Here is a 21,093-nt window from a genome sequence, read left to right as displayed (position 1 = left end):
CTAAGCTAAATATTTCTCTGAGGAAAGTGGTTTTCCAGCTTGTTTCACTGGTGAACATGAAGTAGCTGGGAAAAAGAACTCCATAATTGAAAAGAACGTGCAGCAAGTTGCATCTTTGCTTGTGTTTCAGTATGAAGTAATGTGAAAGTACTTGGAAACAATGAACCCTGGTTGTTGGGGTTTTATTGCTGTCTTCTCTCCCAGCTTTTTTAACCTGCTCTTGAGAGCAGAGCAGGCCTTGCTAGTTAGTTCTTCACAAAATTATAGTTCTATCTGCTTTTCTTTGTGGGTGTTTGTATCCAGGTTCTCTTAGAAAGCAGTTGGGAAGAGCAAGTACCCTGACATTCAAATCATTGCAAATACTGACATTTTATCCTCTTATTTTACCATTTAATCATATTTTGCCTAATCATAGAATCATATAATAGTTAGGGTTGGAAAGGACCTCAAGATCATCTAGTTCCAACCCCCCTTGCCACGGGCAGGGACACCTCACACTAAACCATCCAACACAAGGCTTCATCCAACCTGGCCTTGAACACTGCCAGGGATGGAGCACTCACAACCTCCCTGGGCAACCCATTCCAGTGCCTCACCACCCTAACAGGAAAGAATTTCCTCCTTATATCCAATCTAAACTTCCCCTGTTTAAGTTTTAACCCATTACCCCTTGTCCTGTCACTACAGTCCCTGACAAAGAGTTCCTCCCCAGCACCCCTATAGGCCCCCTTCAGGTACTGGAAGGCTGCTATGAGGTCCCCACGCAGCCTTCTCTTCACCAGGCTGAACAGACCCAACTTCCTCAGCCTGTCTTCATACGGGAGGTGCTCCAGTCCCCTGATCGTCCTCGTGGCCCTCCTCTGGACACCACAACTGCAAACAATACTCCAGGTGAGGTCTCACAAGAGCAGAGTAGAGGGGCAGGATCACCTCCTTCGACCTGTTGGTCACGCTCCTTTTGATGCAGCCCAGGATACGGTTGGCTTTCTGGGCTGCAAGCGCACACTGAAGCCTGCTCATGTTCATTTTCTCATTGACCAGCACCCCCAAGTCCTTCTCTGCAGGGCCGCTCTGAATCTCTTCTTTGCCCAGTCTGTAGCTGTGCCTGGGATTGCTCCGACCCAGGTGTAGGACCTTGCACTTGTCATGGTTGAACTTCATAAGGTTGGCATCAGCCCACCTCACAAGCGTGTCAAGGTCCCTCTGGATGGCATCCCTTCCCTCCAGTGTATCAACCGGACCACACAGCTTGGTGTCACTGGCAAACTTGCTGAGGGTGCACTCAATCCCACTGTCCATGTCAGCGATGAAGATGTTAAACAAGACCAGTCCCAACACCGATCCCTGAGGGGCACCACTTGTTACCGGTCTCCAGACGGACATTGAGCCATTGACCACAACTCTTTGTGTGCGGCCATCCAGCCAGTTCTTCATCCACCGAGTGGTCCATCCATCAAATTGGTATCTCTCCAATTTAGAGAGAAGAATGTGGTGTGGGACAGTGTCAAACGCTTTGCACAAGTCCAGGTAGATGACATCAACTGCTTTACCCTTATCCATCAGTTCTGTAGCCCCATCATAGAAGGCCAGCAAATTGGTCAGGCAGGATTTCCCCTTAGTGAAGCCATGCTGGCTGTCACCAAGCACCTTGTTGTTTTTCATGTGCCTTAGCATGCCATCCAGGAGAATATGCTCCAAGATTTTACCAGGCACAGAGGTGAGACTGACTGGTCTGTAATTCCCCGAGTCTTCCATTTTCCCCTTCTTGAAAATGGGGGTTATATTTCCCTTTTTCCAGTTGTTGGGAACTTCACCTGACAGCCATGATTTTTCAAATACGATGGCCAGTGTCTTAGCAACTTCATTCACCAGCTCCTTCAGGACCCGCAGATGGATTCCATCAGGTCCCACGGACTTGTGTGCATTCAGATTTTTAAGATGGTCTCGAACCAGATCCTCTCCTACAGTGGGCCCAAGGTCTTCATTCTCACAGTCCCTGTCTACCTTCTCAGACCTGGGTGGTGCAGTCAGAGCCTTTGCCAGTGAAGACCGAGGCAAAGAAGTCATTCAGAACCTCAGCCTTCTCCAAATCCTGTGTAGCCAGTTCTCCCGAGAGCTTCCTCAGGGGGCCTATGTTGTCCCTACTCTGTTTTTTGTTTGCTACGTACCTGTAGAATCCCTTCCTGTTATCCTTAACATCCCTGGCTAGGTTTAATTCTAACTGGGCCTTAGCCTTCCTAACCTGGTCCCTAGCTTCCCAGACAACATCCCTGTACTCTACCCAGGCCGCCTGTCCTTGCTTCCATTTTTTATAAGCCTCTTTTTTCCTTTGAATTTTCCTCATCAGCTCCTTATCCATCCAAGGAGGTCTCCTGGCCCTCCTGCTGCACTTCATTCTAGTTGGGATGCAACACTCCTGAGCTTGTAGCAGGTGATCCTTGAATATCAACCAACAGTCTTGGGCCCCCCTGCCCTCCAGGGCTATATCCCATGGAACCTTACTAAGCAGGCTCCTGAAGGGGCCAAAGTCTGCTCTTTTGAAGTCCAGGGCAGTGAGCTTGCTACATGCTCTTCTCACTGCCCTGGGGATCTCAAATTCGACCATCTCGCGATCGCTGCATCCAAGGCTGCCCTGGAGTACCACATTCTCAACAAGCCCTTCCCTGTTGGTGAGCACAAGGTCAAGCATGGCACCTCTCCTTGTCGGCTCCTCTATTACTTGCAGAAGGAAGTTGTCTTCCACACAATCGAGGAACCTCCTGGATTGCTTGTGCCGTGCACTGCCATCGTTCCAACAGATGTCAGGGTGGTTGAAATCCCCCATTGAGAACAAGGGCCTGCGAGCGTGAGGCTTTTCCTATCTGTCTGTAGAGTGCTTCATCCACAGGTTCTCCTTGATCAGGCGGCCTGTAACAGATTCCCACAGTAATGTCTCCCACAGCTGTTTTCCCTTTAACCCTGACCCACAAACTCTCTGTAAACTGCTCACCTGTCCCCAGACAGAGTTCCATACTCTCCAGCCTATCCCTAACATAAAGGGCAACTCTCCCTCCCTGCCTTCCTGGCCTGTCTTTTCTAAAGAGCCTGTAACCTTCCATTCCAACACTCCAGTCATAGGAGCCATCCCACCATGTTTCTGTGATGCCTATTATATCATACCTCCGTAGATGTGCACACATCTCTAATTCCTCTTGTTTGTTCCCCATGCTACGGGCGTTTGTATAGAGGCATCTGAGCCGAGCTCCAATTGAAGCCGGCTCGTTGGCTGGAGCAGCTGGAATATATCTACATTGTTCCGAGCATTTATTATAGGTGTTGGCAACTGACTGGGTGTGTTGGGATGGAATGATGCCCTCCTCCCCCAACACATCTAGTTTAAAGCCTCCTTGACCAGTCTGGCAAGCCTCCTACCAAAACTGTTCTCCTTTACCAGAGCAGTTCCACCAGCCCCCAGTAGACCTGGCCTACTAACTTCAGTCCTATGGTCAAGACACCCAAACCCCTGGCTACGACACCACCCTTTTAACCATTTATTAACCTGGCCAATCCTCCTAGCTTTTTCTTGGTCCTCCTGGAGAACTGACGAAAAGACTATCTGAGCACCGGAGCCCCTAACCACCTCTCCCAGGGCTCTGTAGTCTTTCTTTATGGTCCCCAGTCTACTACTACCTATATCCCTAGCACCCACATGGATCACCAGGAGTGGGTAATAGTCCGTGGAACTTACCAGAGGAGGCAGCCTCTCTGTAACATGCCTGGTAGGCAGCACACCTCCCTCGAGACGGGGTCAGGCCGACAGACGAGTGCTTCTGTCCCTTTCAAAGTAGAGTCCCCTATTACTACGACCCGCCGCTTTTTCTTTGTAGCGCCAGTAGAGATCTTTACCTGTGCATAATCCGGCTGTTTGTGGTGCAAGTGCGTTTCCTCATTAGTCTCCTGCAGGACATCAAAGCGGTTCTGCGTGGGGACAACAGATTTAGGAGGAAGCCCCTTGCTTTTAATTGTCCTTTTCCTTCTTTTGTTATTTTTGTCACCAATTCCCAATTTCCCCGGTTGGTGGCCTCCTTCTTTCTTTCATGAGCTGGAGAGGAAGCTTGAGGGCCCCGCACAGTGTGGGGCTGGAGCAAGCAGCCCTACTTCCTCTCAGCTACCCTGACATCTTGCAGCCCGCTAATAGCATTCCGCAGCTCAGCCACCTGCTGCAGGAGGACCTCCCCCAGGGAGCACCGAGCGCAGCCCTGCCCATCGTGCTCCTTTCCCTCACCAGACCAGTGCAGGCACCCTCTACACCCCGAGCTCTGCACTGCAGCCTCCCCTCTCATCTGCTCTGTCTGGGTGCCTACGCTGGCCACCGCCGGGGCAGGCAGAGCAGAGCTCCCAGAGCGGGCCCTGGCCGTACGACGGGTGCTCACCATCCCGCTCTGGTTGCCCTCGCAAACTGCCTCGCCGCGCTCCCTGGGGCAGGTTTTTACCCACCCACGTCTGGTGCCGCTGCTCCTGGCTCCGCCCCCTGTGAGTCCCTGCTCACGTCAGCGGAGCTGCCGGCTCCTGGGCAGGTCCGGTCGAGGACTTGAGGCTCCCTCGGTAGCTCTGGCAGCTCTGAGTTGAGGCTCCTGGACGCTGATCTCTCCCCCACTCCGGTGTTAAAGGCATCCTCTCTCGAGCTACTCACCTCAGCAATTGACCGGCAACGGTTAGTGATGCCTGGTTTGAACCTCCCGCCGCTGCTCCTGGCTCCGCCCCAATAATGATGACATCGAGGTGATGAGGAATTAAAGCAAAGTACCAAACTGATATTCTCCTGTTGTCCCTGCTTTCAGTTCATGTAGCAGTTTTCTTAAAAGCGTGTATTTTCAAAACTAAACAAGGAATGTAATTTTGGAGCAGAAAACCCACAATACTGTTGTAGTCCTATTAAGGAGGGTGGCTCCTTTCATCTGTAGCTAACTGCATAAAATCATGGAGTTTGGACTTAAAGTATTGTTGAAAACAAGACCATCAATCAGTATTTATTTGGTTAAATAGGTAGGCTGCTTTACAGAACTTTTGGGAAGCCAGATGCTGCCACAGGAACCAATGGCTCAGTAAAGCCAAGCACCTTCCTGTCTCTTACAAAACGTTAGAGACACTGCTTCTGCTTTGTCATTGGTACTCCCAGCCACATACTAAGCCACAGCAAAAGCTCATTGCATCTTCATCACTTATAAGGAATCTCATCATCATTTAGTCTGTCCTCAGATACTGCAGAACTGTTTTTACTGTTTCCACCTCGCACTCCCGTGGAATTCCCTGGATATCTGCTTTACTGTCTGATTGATTTTGGTGTTAGGAACAATTTTCCTAATGTCAAATGTTCAGAACACTTTAATTTCTTCAATTCTCTCACTATGTTTTTCCTTGCCAGTTTAACCCCTACATTCGGTAAGTACCTGTAACAGAATCAAGTTCTCAGACTTCTAACACACATTGGTTCCTTAAAATTTGCTGAGAGAAGAGAAACATTCTGATTTCTTAATTGTGTATGAACTGAAACAAACAAACAAACAAACAAACAACAACCCAAAACAAGAGAAGCTCTGTAAACTGTTTTTATTTAAAAGATTTTTAGAAGTTCCAAGTGGAAGAAATGAGACACATTTAATCCCTTGCTCTTCCTTCAGGAGAAGTCTGTCCTTCTCCTCAACTACCCTTTGAGCAAGCACCCATGAGTGCTGAGAGAGCTGGTGGACATAATTTCTAAGCTAATCATCTTGATCATCTTTGAAAGCTAATAGCAATCAGGCGAGGTAGTTGAAGACTGGATGAAAGCAAATGTCAAGCCAGTCTTCAAAAGGGCAACAAGGAAGACCCTGGGAATTACAGACTAGCCAGCCTCACCTCAGTCCTTCGAAAGATGATGGAACTGCTTATCCTGGAGGCCATCTCTAAACATATGGAAGACAGGAAGGTGATCCCGAGTAGTCAGCATGGATTCACCAAAGGGAAATGCTTAACCAACCTGATTGCCTTCTACAATTGGACGACTGGCTGGATAAATGAGGGGAGAGCAGTGGATTTTGTCTGCCTGGGCTTCAGCAAGGCTTTTGACGCTGTCTTCCATGACATCCTCATAGGCAAGCTCAGGAAGTGGGGACTGCATGAGAGGATGGTGAGGTGGATTGAGAACTGGCTGAACGGCAGGTTTCAGGGTGTTGTGATCAGTGACACAGTCTAGGTAGAAACCTCTAATTAGTGGTGTCCCCCAAGTATCAATACTGGGTCCATCATGTTCACCGATGGCTTGAATGAAGGGATAGAGTGCTTCTTCAGCAAGTCTGCTGATTATATGAATCTGAGAGGAGTGGCTTATACCCCCAGGTGCTGTGCTGTCATTCAGAATGTTTTAGCCCTTGTTCTAGTGGAGGGCTTCACTTACCATTTATCTGCTGGAAATAGAATACAGCGGAAAGGAAGTAGTCTGGGAGGTTTCTGGGTTGTGTGTAGGATAACTTCCTGATGCAGATGGTGAGTAAGCCAATAAGGGGAGGCACCCTGCTGGACCAACTGTGAACAGAGAAGAATTTGAGCTGCACAAACTGGAAAGAAGACAAGATGGGGGAAATCTTCCCCAGTGAGCAAGTGTGCTGAGGGACCAGGCAGCTTCAAGAGCTAGCAGGGAGAGGTAGAGAGGGAGCAGGGCACAGAGCTGAGAACCTGCAGCTCAGAGATGGGAACAGCTGTGAAAATCATTATGTACAGTTTTTAATTATTATAATTTATGTTAATAGTTCTAATTGTGTTAATAATGTTCTTGTTAATAATGTCTCATTTATATTATTAATTCTCAGGTTAGATCTAAGGAAGAAGTTCTTTACTGTGAGGGTTGTGAGGCATTGGAACAGGTTGCCCAGAGAAATAGTAAATGCTTCACGCTTGGCAGTGTTCAAGGCCAGGCTGGATGGAGCCTTGGGTGACATGGTCTAGTGCGAGGTCTCCCTGCCAAAGGCAGGGGTATTGGAACTAGATGATCTTAAGGTACTTTCCAACCCTAACAATTCTATGATTCTGTGTATTTAATTTGATTAGCATCTTAACTAGCTGTCTGGTGGCTTTTTTCCTCTATGTAAAATGTTCGCTGATTCACTTTATATTATAATAAAGCACGTTTCCTCCTCTTTTCTAATTTTCTTTTTTTTTGTTTTTTTTTTGTTTGTTTGTTTGTTTGCTTTTGCTTTTGTTTAACTTAAAGCTTTCAAGCCAGTCAGTTGCCTTTGAGGAGCCCTATAAGAAAGTGGTCTAGGAAGGAAACTTCAAAGCTGTGAACAGCTTTCAGTCTCATCATCCAGCTGTATGCAGTCAGCAATTGCCCAGCCCCTGCAACACAAACTTGAGACTGGCTTAAGACCAAATTGTTATAATACAGAGAATTTCTCTCTTTGGTTGCTTTGCAACCAGCAGCAGCAGGTTTCCTGTTGTTAGATCACCCTGACACTCTGCAAAGGAATGTAGAAGCATTGAACCTTGTGACAGAGGAATTTGCAGACTGCTGATTAGCCAGGAGAGAGTTTCCATAATCTGACAGAAACTCTCATTAACCCCCATATTGCCATTTTTCAGAATACCTGGGGAAAGGGGTGTGTGTCTGCATAAGCACACAACATATACAGCCTGTAAGGGACAGCTGACATTACCAGTCTTGGCATACTTGACAACAGTGGGTTAGCAGTACTTACTGTCTCTACGTTGTTAAAGCATGAAGACATTAAATTAAATGGGTGCCCATTTGGTGGATGCTGTTACACGCAGCAGAAATGTACATCGCAAACCATCTTGGAATTGACAGCCAGAAGAGACACAGCCAGTTTTGGAATCCATAGCTCAGGCTACCCTCCCTCCTCTGGATGGGGGCTGCAGATTTGGCCTCTGCTCCCCACTGACAGCTGTAGGCAGGCAGGAGGAGTTTGAATGCTTGGTCAATGATTGCTGTTAATCAGTAGTTGTCCCTTCTCCAGGAAAAGCAGCAAGCCCCGTGGAGGTGTCCCATAGGAAAAGCTGGGGTGTGGGTTGAGCCAGTGTTCAGCTGTGCCAGTGTCAACATAGGAGACAGAAAAAGGGCAGCTGTACTTCCCCTGTAGGGGGTTAAATGTAGAGAGCTTGAATAGTTGGTACAGTGACAGTCTGGCCTTGAGTGCTAGGGCTGGGAATGTAATTCTTGTTTTCAAGAAGTGTTTTCTCTGTATTGAGCAAGCAGGTGTGTTACAGTGAGATCTTAAACTGTTGAGTCAGGTAGAAAAGAGCATTTTTCATAACAGAAGGGAAGTTGACCAGGGACTGCTTGGGTGGCTTTACTCTGTGGAAATTCCTGTGTGACACAACAGAAAAGAAAAGGTTAATTTCATTGAAATGCTGACAATTTGCTTAAAGTGTATACAGCAATTGGCCAAGAAGTTCGTTTAAGTTACTGCTGTTCAGTTTGCTTTGTAAGAGTCCAGCCCTTGAGATCTTTGCTCTCTTGTGTCTTGCTACCCAGCAGCACACACAGTCTTTTTCCCTAAACTATTTATGCCTCCTTCATGAGTAAAGTTATAATCACTCAGGGTACGTTTTAGAAAAAATGATGTTGTACTGAAAAAATCACAACAAAATACAAATATTTTTAAAGTCACAACAAAATGCATTTTTTTTTATTTTTCAAAATTGTTATTCCATTCCCCTGTGACTGGATGACTTTTTTTAAGGGGGAAGGAGGAAAAGAGAAAGTAATCCATTATTTAATTTGGAAAACAGAAGGACAGGAATCTTGCAGGGATGTTTGGATCTCATTCCTACAATCTGAATCTGTAAATCTTTTACATATGTAAATTAGCTGATTGTTAATTGTTGCAAAGATTAAGAGTAAAGGTAGTGACCTAAAGCCAAGTTAGAGGGTACAGTGATTAATGTCCCTCTGTAACTAATTTCAGTAAGGAATTCCATATTTACATACTTTACATAATTTAGAGTTGTAGATCTCTTCTGCTTCTGCTTCATATTTTCTTGTGAATTGGAAATACAGAGCTAATGAAGCCTTCCATATAAACGTAAGGAAATACTTTGATTTGTAAGGCATATTTCTGTTTTCTGACCTGTAAAGTATGTTTTGTGTTGCTTTCTTCCTGATTTGAACCCACCAGATCTGGTGATCTTCCTTGACCTAAGCAGATCCTCTGAAGCAGGTTGTTGCAGCGGGTCAGTAGAGTTGGCAAACACAGGATGCTTCCAGTTCATATAAGATATTAATAAAATAACTTCCTTTTGAATCAGATTGAAACTTGATTAAAATCAAAAATATCTTGACAGAAATTTAAGAGAGGGGGAGCACATCCTTCTAAAGCATGAAGTGTTTCCAAAATTATATTGTCCAGCTGGCACTGGCATTAGTAAATGCTGCTGGCAACACAGCCTGGCTACCTGAACAAGTTTCTATGCATCACTGTCACTGATATGGCAAGATCTAGAGCATGCAGCCTTTCACTCCTGCTTCATGCCTGTTGCACAATGGTAATAACTGAAATGCTGTAAATCCACCTCCTAAATTCTGTTGAAATCACTTGTTGGAAAAAACCTAACATCACTGATGGAAACTTGGCACTGGTGGAGCCCACTGACCGTGGAGGCTGGAGGCTCAGCCTCGTGTGATGGAGCTGGCAGGGAGCCAGAGAGCAAAATTCTGGTGGATGTTCAATGAAAACTCGTCATCGGGAGTGAAAGGCTTCTGCAGAACGTTTCCAAGCGTTGGATGGGGGTTGTCCAATAAAACAGCATGCTTCAGAAGTCCTAGCCCTGCTCTTTTTCTTACATGTAGGCATTTCTGTGAGGAATCACTATTGCTTCTGTTCTTTCTTCCACCACAGTCATCTCCTGAGGGAATACGAATATACCCCCAGACTGCAGTATAACTGAACAGATTTGTTATGTATTAAGTGCCCACTGTGTGCCAACAAGTCCTGTTAGCTTCAAAGGATGACATATATAGGCTTTAAATGAATATTTGCTGAAGACCTGGAATGCACACACAGGGCAAAAAATCCTTTTAAAATATCTTAAGATCCTAAGTACAGGCTCAGAATTATTCCTAATAACAAAGCAATAGCATCTTTCTGCACTTTTTATATATCCTCTTAGGTACAATTAAGAAGAAATATGAATCTTTCCACAAAAATTGCATGGCCCTACAATATTAATTTACAGCTTGCTTTGAACCTGAAATAAGTAATTACTTCAGAATAAGGGAAAAGGGGATGGGTGCTAGTCAAACCTCCTGATTAGCACTCCCTGATCTTTCAGGCTGTTCAATACCGATTCAAATTCAAATGAGGCAAATTGGAAGAGCTTTAAAATGTTGCTCAGTGCAACTCTGATCTCTGAACTTGGTCTATTTAAAAAAAATGTAAAATTAATGGTTAAGCAATTACTAATTAATATTTTCATGCTCTTTATGTTTTCTGTACTACTTTGGTAAACACATTTCAGGATTCAAAGGGAGATTGTGTCATTTCAAATCTGAATTTTAGTCTGCAATCATTGAAATATGTTTTCCTTGAAATATATGCTTTCATTAAAATACATGTTTTCATTCACTGCTGATTAGATAGCATTGATACAAATACCATCTCTTGTTACGAGACTGTACTTGTATCCCATAAGAAACAGGTTTTCTTGAATGCAAAAATATTTGAGCATGGCACACGAAGTGTCACGTTACCCACCTCATGACGCATTAAAGGATTGCTCCCAAACACAGTTGAACTTCCTATAAGGTAATAAGTTGCAAACACTTTGTCTAAGTTAAGGTAGACACTTGCTAATTCATGCAGAATAATTCTGTGAGTATGAGAGAATTTACATTTGGCCAGTTTTAATCTCAGAAGCATTAAACTTTCAAAATAGCTTCTCAGGTGTTTTTTTTTTCCTGCCTCACCATTACTGCTTCAGAGAATCCTTGTGATAATGCTGAAAAAATAATCCATGAAAATATATTCTTACCATGCAGAATTTACTCTTCAAAGCTGAGCTGTCTTTTTTTAACATGACAGCAACAGGCCTTGCTGTGGCTGCAAACCAGGGTGCTCTTGATATGGACAGTGTGAACACTGGGACAATACAGATATAGATGCAGACATCTGAGCACTTCAATTGCCTTTTGGACTGTTCTTAAGGCATGTTATTAATGACATACATATCTTACTTTTTAATGATTAATTTCAGTCAGGAGTAAAGTAAGTGGACATGGGCATGAAGAAGGGAGCAGAGACTATCTGCACCCACTTCTACACCACGATGGTGCAAGTTGTGTGGCTGCAGCCTCCTATATCACTGGAGTTTTGGCCTGAAATTTAACTTCGTTAACAGGAAAACCACTCTGCTGTGCTGAATGGGGCTAGTAATATGACATGCATACTAGTACCTTACTCTCTTGTTCGAGCAGTGGCTTGCTCCATATACCTGGCCCATTTCATGGAGACTGCTTGACTTGAGGCATGCTACAAGACCACCTTTACTACCAGCAAGGCACTCAGCCTCTTGGCAGCACAGTAGACACTCTGCCAAGCCAAGCTTGTACAGTGTTTACTAGGTGTTGACAGAATGCCCACTGAATGAGTAAAAAGAGACATTTGCTCAGCTAGCTCCAAGACTTCACAAACCAATTTTATTCAAGTTAAGCATGTTTGCTGCAGCATGGGGGAGATGGGAATACTTCTGTGCTATCTTGTCTGGTGTGATTTTATTGTTACTGAAAGGATGACTGAAAATTGCAGGAAGGAACAATGAAAATGGGAATGAAGATTACCTAAAATATGTGGCTAAAAAATGAGAAGATCCTGGATGAGCTCATCTAGCTGTTTGGTTAGCTTTATAATGCCCAAAAGTACATCAGAATATTGACAGAGAAGATATACCTCCAAGCTCAAAAGTATTATGAAATCCAACCTTTAAACATTAGAAGATGTATTTTTTCATTTGTTTTTAAATGTGGACATTCATGTAAAGCAAGTACAATTTTGGGGGATAAAGTATTAGTGTGAAGGTTTGGGCCAAGATGGCTATCTTTGTGGCCTCCTCTGGACTCACTCCAAGAGATCAATGTCTGTCTTACACTGGCGACCCCAGAGACAAATGCGGTACTTCAGGTGGGGTCTCATGAAAGCGGAGTAGAGGAGAAGAATCACCTCCCTTGGCCTGCTGGGCATGCTTCTTTTTATGCACCCCAGGATACAGTTGGCCTAAAGTTATTAGTAGCTATGAGGGGAAAAAAAAAAGAGAAAAATATTTCAGTTTAGGAGTGATCAGTTTAGAATAATTGTGCCTCTGAGAAATTTCATGTAGTGACACGGATCAGTTAAAACTTCCTACATATTTTTGCCAAGTTATCTTTATCCAATTTTGTGTTTCAGCAGGTTATATTTCGAACTCTTTGCAATGATTTAGTATCTTTGGCTTCCAAGGAAGCGGAAGCAGAACTTTGTTCTGAGTATAAATCAAAGGTAATAGTTAACGGTTTTGGCTGATTACAATCTTTCCTCAACAATAACACAACTGCCAGACAAAAGCCGGCTTGGTTGATGATGTTAGCTTGTCATCAACACACAGAAAATATCAATTGCAAAGAGTATAATTATACCACTTCCAATTAGCTGTCATCACTTGAAATAATTAAACAACTTAAAGCTCTTCAGTTAGCAAACAATCAATAAGATTATTTGAATATTTTCCCTCTTGTGTTTCTTCTCAACAGATATAATTTTGGTACTATTGACTTAAATTTCAGTTGACAGAAGACCACATAAAAGAGGTTTTGCTCTCATGAAGGAAATCCCCCTGTAAGTAAAGCCACATTTTATAATGCTATTCAAGGCAGACTTTTTTTCCTGCTGCTTTTGCATTCTGTATGAGTCTAAACATAGTATGGTTTGGGTTGGAAGGCAGCTTTAAATATCACCTAGTTCACCTGTGGGCGGAGACATCTTTCAGTAAATCAGGTTGCTCAAAGCCCGTCCAATCTGACCTTGCACATGTAATCTTCCAAAAATGAAAACCCTGATCTGGGAGTCATATTGTGCAATTAATTTAAAAGCACAATTCCTCCTCCAAAATGAAAACATCGGAAGCGTAGTATGGTGTTCAATCAGACGGCATCTGATTTCTTTGTAGCTCAGACTGTTTATTGATAATTGTGCACTATTTTCAGAAATGTATTTGTTTGAAATTCACTGCCAAACTTGTGTTTTTTAAGTTCGAGGAATGTTATCAACACTTCATGAAGTGAAGAGGCTTACAAATCTATGTTTGTTCTACCATAGTCTCTATCACCTTGTTAAATGAGGAATGTACATATTCCATTGCTAAGAAGCCTGAAAAGTCTGTGCTAAAAACTCCAGGAGGGCATTAGGCCATGGCATACAGCAAACAGATCTGCCTGTATAGCCACTCTGGTGGGCACGCAGACTTGCCCAGGCTTCAGGAATGTCTTTTCTGGTAAGTAGACTTGTTTGATCCACTGCAAGTTAAAGGTCTTGGTGCGTACAGCAGTCTTGGATTCACACAGCATCAACTACATGGACATCATTCAACAAGAATAAACATGGAGGCCGTATTTTAGGGCAGCAAAAAGTTGTTAAATTTTGAATTAGGCCTATAAAGGATTCAAGGTTGGTGTTCCGGTTTTATGCCAGAGTCATGTGACAGGAGCCCGAAGATGACCCTTAAAGACTGATATTATTGCTGACTGATGGAAAGTTTTTGAAGGCTTATTGTAGAATCAATCATAGAACCACTTAGGTTGGAAAAGACCTTTAAGATCATTAGGCACAACTGTTAAACTAACACTGCCAAGTCCACTGCTAATCCAGGTCCTTAAGTGCTCGTATTTTTTTTATCATGTACTGATAACTGTCAAGGGAAGCCTGCTAGGATTTAAGAGCACGGGTTATCAGTTGCTCAAAGGCAGAATGCTGTTCTTAAAAGGAGCACATTGGATAACCATGTACAGAAGGCTGATGCATTTAGTGAAGCGTCTAGAATGAGGCGGGAGCAAAAGATTAGCCAAAGTAGAAGCACGGCAGTTTCTTCATCACGATGACTGTGCTGAACTCAGCACAGAGGTCCTGGCCAAGTAAGTAAGTTACATTGTGGAAGTTGAGTGGCAGGTTCCCCAGGCAGGTTTCCAGTTTGGGTTCCAGTGTATGGAATTGGACTCACCTGCTTAACTCATGCTCCATCCAAGTAACACTGTCAGCAGAACTTATTTCCTATAGGCACAACATTGCATTTATGAAACAAAATTGCTTCCAGTTCTGAAGTTAACCAGACTTGGGCCAGTATCTGGACTCTTTATTTTATAAAAGTCCAATTATTCATTGATATTTTATATTTCTACAGGAAGTTTATATGTAGTTTACATCTTAGAAATACTACTTTGTATCACTAGCCAGTGATTCCAGTGTGAAGACTCACAGGAATAGAGTACCCACGGTGAATAATGAGTATATTGGAGGAGCTCTTTGCTATCTAGTGTCATCAGAAGAGAGGATTCTGCTTCAGAAAAATGGAAAATTATATAGTAATTGCTGAAGCACTTGAACTGATTCAAAGAAAAAAGCTGTAAGTACAAGTCATCTTGAAAAATCATGGCACTAATGTCCTCCAGGCACAGTGGGCTTCTATTCAAAACAAAAAGGAATGATATAATGTGAGTACAATGAATAATGAACTTTTTAGTCTTTCAGATTTTCAAAGTGAAGTTTTGTTTCAAAGTTAGTGGTTTTGTTTCATTTCAGTTTGTTTCCTTCTATGCAGTAAATCTAGAAGCCTTGACTTAGAAGTCTAGACTCTGGAAATGCATTCAGCATGGCAGGTTTCACCCATTCAGAAATGCAGCCTGAATGTAGGTATGAAACGTGATGCTGCTTCTCTCGTTACATGCAGAAAGCAGATTTCATCTGTGAACTGCTTCTCCAAAGGTTGTCAATAATCTCTTCCAAACAGCACATTCCCAACAGTTCTGTAGTTTAGAAACAGAAATGTAAGGAAAACTGGAAAGAAAAAGTGGTTTGTAGGGTTTTTTTTAGCTACTACTCTCTAGCAAATCGGGCCAAGATCATAGGAATACAACATCCAGATTATTTCAGAAGCTTCCATCAGTCTGGAGATAAAACTCACATATTGTCCAGAGTCTTGAATCTCATGGTATTAAAATTCCAGAAAGGCATTTTTTTCTGATTGCTCTGCATGTTAGTTTACCTCCTTTTCTATATAAATCTCATTGTCCCTGATAGCATTCTGCTAAGCCTAGAGGAGACTGTTCCTTAGGAACCGGTTTAAAAAAAGAAGACTAGTGGAAAAATTAAAAAAAACACAGGTTTTTTCATCATTTCACATGTCCAAATGATTTACTAACTTAGAGAGTTTTTAGAGTTTTTGGAGCAGCTGGCTGTCATCATGTTGGATATGTACTTAGAAATGGGAGCACTTCAGGATGAGATTTCATTCGACACCTCTAATTGTTAGATATAATATCACATTTTTCTAACATCTGTTGCTTTGATTCCCTTATGGATTTTACAGAAGCAAATCTTGATCAAGGCCCAGCACCTTCATATAATTGTTTCTGTTCACCACTGATTCTATGGGAGACACTATGCCCCTGGTGGGAGATACCTGTTGCTGCATGCCTAATTCCACCGCTGATCCTCGGTGTGATTCCAACTACTTTCATTTCCCTGCTTTCACATCTGTAACAGGGAGAAAGGAAAGGAGAAGGAGAGTTTCCTTCTCTTCAAATGTGTTTTCTGGGATTATAAATAGAATTTTCAATTTTTCCCAAAAGCTGTTACACTTTCGCGGAAAAACAATGAGCAGTAAAAATGGGAAGCAGCCAGGCAAGATTTCCCAAGCTGGTTAAAAGCCTTGCAAAATATTCAAGATCTTGGGGAATTAGTGATTGTGATTTAATTTCTACAATTAGGTTTAGTAAATATTTATTCCTGATGGCATGTTTCAAAAGGTGGCAATCAAGGCTGGGTCCGTACTAAAGATACTTAATTTTTCTTTAGTAATAAGGAAATCACATGATCCCAGACACTGGTAAATTACTATAAAAAAAAAATTAGAGATGTTTTCCACTTTCTGCCAGGATGAGGAGGAAGTGTAAGCTAATTACTCCATAATAATAATGAAGTTTATCATTCTTGTTCATTGATGGTTGCATACTATATCCTGTTTGCTTAAATTCTTAAGACTCAAGGGAAAGAATTGTTTCTTTGTTCAGTGCTCCAGGTCTCTTGCAGCCATTCTTGACTTCAGATACCTTCTTGAGATTTTTTCTCAGGGAGGCAGAGGACAAAACACATCTGTCCTGGCAGAGACATCTTACAGTTGGACAACTTGCTCCAACCCATTTGCCTAGAGCTTTTTTGTAATCACTGAAGAGAAACACTCATCTTTATTAGAGCATAATTCACCTCAGCCTGGTATAAGCACCTCAGTTAAGCAGGGTAGAAGTACTTACATCTCTTTTTAAGGGTGAAGAAAGGTTGTGGTGATCAGTTTAGATATAGAGGTGTAGAATCAGAAATTAATCCCACCACAGTACTTAGGAGATTTGTGGAGCTTTCTTCTCCACCCAGTACATGTTTTATAGCACAAAAACTTCAGAATTCATACTCTGAAGTTCTTACATAAAATACCTAACTCTGTTGATAATGCCTCTCAGTTTTGCTATCATTAACTTCATCCTGAGAATAATTAAAAATACTTTGTAAAATACAAATCTCTGAAGTATCTTTGAAAATCTATTTTTAGAGCATTCCTTCGCCCTGATTGTTCTTCCACTGATGTCTTCCCTTTGGGCAGTACCTTACCCATCTTACAGCCCTTGTAGTGATATACAGCCTTTCTGTTGCAGTAAATAGTCATATATTAGTATAACAAATACTTTGCTGCTAGATCAGGTGTGCTGCTCTGAAATGTTTCTTATCTCATTCAGTAAAGGTGTCCCGCTAATCAATATGATCAACCTTTGACAAGGAAATACTGATTTTCTTTTTTCCTTCCACATTTCCAAAGATCCTGCCCTGCTGAACAGTGCATTAAGATTTTGAATGCTTTTGAAATTCTTCGGAAGTATCACTTAACTGAAGTGTTCCTCTCAGTTTTGTACAGTAGTATCACTATTGTATCTATGAGAGCCAAAAGATTAATGCATGGTGAGGCAGAGAGTGGGAATGAAATTTTCAAGGCCATTGATAAGGTGTGGTGGGTTGACCCAGTTCAGCAGCTGAGCACCACCCAGCTGCTCACCTGCTCTGTCCCCAGTGGGGGAGAACAGGAAGAATAAAACTGAGTTAACCTATGGGTCAAGATAGTTTTTATTGCTGAACATGATTTTATATGACATGAAATATCCCTTTAGTCAGTTTGGATCAACTGCCTTTGTTATGTCCCCTCCCAACTTGCACACCCCCAAGCTCCTCACTGAGAGGGCAGAGTAGGAATGTCTTGATGCTGTGGAAGAACTACATAGAAATAACCAAAACCTGGTGTATTATCTTATTTTAGTCACAAATTCAAACCATTACAAGATCCAAACCAGCACCATACAGGCTGCTGTGAACAAAGTCCATCCATCTCGGTCAGACCTAGTTCAGTCTTCACCCTTTATTCCATATCATTTATGTCATGCTCAGCTCTCACAGTATCCAATACATCCCGATTAAGCACCACCCTCCTCCCTCTCATGTGATAAATATATATATATATATGTATATACATATATACCATTTCCTTAGTCTATGGGCCACCCCTGTAAAATGTTCATAAAATGTCCATTGGATTGTTTAATCCATGACTTGGGTTTATGTACTATGGTGGTAGCTTAGGACAGGAGATTGCATATTGTTTTAAATTATTGGCTCAAGCTTGGTCACTGCTGTACTTGCCTGGCTTCTTGCGAGGCTCATTCTCCATTAGTTCAGCTGATTCTTGATGTAGTACCTCCTATCATAAGCAACTCAATCACATTATTTTCCAACAAGGTTTAATCTCCTTGGAGCGTGCATTAGATTTCCCCATTCTTCCACATTACTCTCCAAATGTAGTCAAGTCTTGGGGAAAATGCTCTATACCTCTAGCTCCAAAACCCTAAAGGCTGACTTTGGGTGTCTCCAGGTGCTTTCTGCCAGAAGCTCCAGTTGAAGTCATGGTCCCCAGCAGTAGCATAGAGAGCATTTCTCAAATTCGGTTCTGTCTGGACTGGCTCGTGGGCTCCTGCATGAAGTATCTGCTGTTTGATCTGTTCAACAGCTCGTTGTTGCTCAGGGCCTCAGCCAAAACAGTTTGAAAGAACCTGAAAGGGTTACTCAACAGAGAGGACTCCCAAACTGACTGTAACCTGGAATATGCATTCTCCAAAATCCCATAATGCCTAGGAAAGCTTGGGTTTCTTTTCTGCTAACCAGTAGGGACACGACTAATAACTTATTGATCATATTTATTGAGATGTGACAATGTCCATCTCTACCATTTTGTTCCCCATAACTAGATCTTTCATGAAAGTCCTTTGATTTTGCTTTGTTTTATGGCAAAGTCAGCTTTTGGAAGAATCCAAAATCTCATTTTCTCTCCTCCTTCTGAAACACTTCCTCTTCTGTGTTGCCCCACACAATGATGTGTTTCTGAGCACACAAGTCCTTTTTCAAATATGAAAGAGAAGTAGCAATCCTCTGCCAGGTTGCAAATACAGCTATCTAGACAAAGGTTCAGCGTAAAAGCATCAATCCCACAGGCTTTCCAGAGGTCTGGAAAGATGAACCACAGAAGTCAATTCAGCTACTGAGGAAACACACACGAGTTGTCCACAGTTAACTCAAGACATGACAAAAATAAATGAAGCATTCCAGGAAGGCTAGCGAGTGAGGGATCAGTACTGACCCGGTTTGGCTAACAGCGGCTGGTATAACAAGAAATACTCTTTCTTCCTACAAACTTCACCTCCCTTCTATTTTTTCCATTGTTGCAAACACATCCTTATTTTTCAAACTGAATTTCTCAGTTCTTTACCTAATCATTCAGTAATGCCTCAAATTGTATTAGAACCTCTTCCCTTTTCACATGCAGAGCTGTGTGTTTAATGTACTTGGAAGCAGCTTTCAATGCCCCTGCTCGTATCTGATTCCTCTGTATGAGGAAAGTTTTGTGCCAAATTCCTTGGCCTCAGACCACCCTCAGCCTTCTTCTACTAAATTTGTTTCACTGCAGATTTGTTATCTAGCTGAGCTGATCTGTGGATCCATTCTCAGCTTACCTGTAAAGTTTGAATGCTCCAGAAACATCTCAGCATAATTTTGGAAGTAAACATCTTCCTTTTAACTCCTAGTTTTGCCCTAGCTGTCACTGCTAGTTGACTGTAGGTCTCTTACCAGGGCCCTGCAAACAGGCTTAAGGATTTCAGTGGCAATTTCTGCAGGCCAATTTCTACTGCCTCATCAGCAGTAATTCACTTGGATTAGTTCTGGAAGTCTTCCTGTTTTCTTTTTTGTTCTGAAATGTGTATGTCTATCTACACATGGCATTTTGCTATAGCCATGATGGTCTGAGAATGCTAGAAAAACAGCCCTTAAGATCTAGTATCAGCTAGAAAGTATTACCTTTGTCCTGCTGATTGCTAGTTTAAGATGAGAATTGTTAATGAAAATATAGACTAGAAAACTAATCAGAGCAGACCATTTAAGGACCCAATTTGAAATGTCATCCAAAGAGGAATGTGAAACATTTGTAACTGCTCTTTAAGAACAACTTTTTTACCAGTTATGCATCCAAACGTAGTTTTCCCTGGAGCATTTCTTCTGTGCTTCCTTCTAAATTCCACTTGGTTCACATATAAAAAGTGTATTAAAATCAAATAAAATGCATATTTTTTATGTCTTCGATCACTAAGCTAGTTACCTCATAAAAGAAGAAAATCAGATTGAGTTCACATGACATATTGGCCATATTTTATTTCCATGTATGCCTGACCAATTTTCTAGGAACTTGTAATCCTCCACAGTTTTTCACATATGTGGCATATCAGAATATATTCAAGTATATTCTAAAATAGTTCTCAGATGACTGCATGAATTCTCACCCATGAATTATGGGTGAATTTCATCTGGAACTGTTGACTTGAATACATATATTAAATCTAAATATTCAACACTCCCACCAGCTGAATATTTATGCCCATAGTGCATTCCCTTTTCTGTGTTAAAATTAATTTCATTAGAGAATTGACTGCCATTTACCTTTGTGAAGATTCAAAGAAAGTGTTGAGTACTCCATGACTATCCAGTTTTTCTTCCCTTCTGTTTACTGAATCTCTCTATTCTCTGTTTTCTTCTTACTACTGACATTGTAACAGAAATTTTCTTTGACATATATTTCACATCATAATCCTCTTGAATTTATTCATCTATATTTTTGTTATTCCTTTACAGCAGTCCTTAGGCTCATGCCAATCTTTCTAGATCTCATACAATTCCTTTTTCATTTTTGGATATTTGAAGCTTTATCGATGCAGGCACAATAGTGTCCTTCTCTCCTCACTCTCTGAACTTTTTAAACCAGGTTTGTCACTATATGCTTTAAAAAAGCTCCTTTCAAAAGCTACCCGTTCACTTGAATTTCTTTATCCCTTACATTTATCTTCTTAAGAGGTCTGTCTCAGCTCCCTAGGTTGTGTCAAAACTGTTTTTCCAATTCTTTCTGTGCAGTAACAAAGGGTGCTATTTCATTATTATTTCCATCCTCAGATTATTTCCCACCTTTGGGTTTTCAAACAATCCCTTCCTGTCAGTTAGTTTTGAAAAACTGAAGTCATGACTTCCTGAAACCAGAACTTTACAACACTGCAACCTGATCACTTGGTTTGCCTATAGCCTGACATATGGGATACTTACCATCAAAAAAGTTGTATAGGTAGTAAAAAATCTACCTTATTACTTGGTCTTTTGATAATTCTGATGGTAGCTCAAAGACTCCTTCATCTGAATCCTCTTCCAATTGTCTACTTTATGACCATGAAACAGTGTGTTCTTCCCC

The 21,093-nt window shown here is 42.1% G+C and overlaps 1 long non-coding RNA gene across 2 annotated transcripts; it reads right to left on the bottom strand.

The window, feature by feature from the left end:
- Positions 1–5,580: 5,580 nt before the first annotated feature.
- Positions 5,581–7,895, bottom strand: LOC136007071 (uncharacterized). 2 transcript variants are annotated; one of them, XR_010609456.1, is made up of 3 exons: positions 7,713–7,895; positions 6,416–6,543; positions 5,581–6,210 (listed from the first exon to the last, which is right to left on the bottom strand). It is a non-coding gene; the product is annotated as an uncharacterized LOC136007071 (long non-coding RNA). The 2 variants fall into 2 exon arrangements; XR_010609457.1 differs by having other exon boundaries at positions 5,581–6,133.
- Between the last annotated feature and the right edge of the window lie 13,198 nt (positions 7,896–21,093).

Source organism: Lathamus discolor, chromosome 1 (assembly GCF_037157495.1).
Source record: "Lathamus discolor isolate bLatDis1 chromosome 1, bLatDis1.hap1, whole genome shotgun sequence".
Classification (NCBI taxonomy): domain Eukaryota; kingdom Metazoa; phylum Chordata; class Aves; order Psittaciformes; family Psittacidae; genus Lathamus; species Lathamus discolor.
Note: the sequence above shows the minus strand (reverse complement) of the source record. Positions and strands in the feature narration are given on the sequence as shown.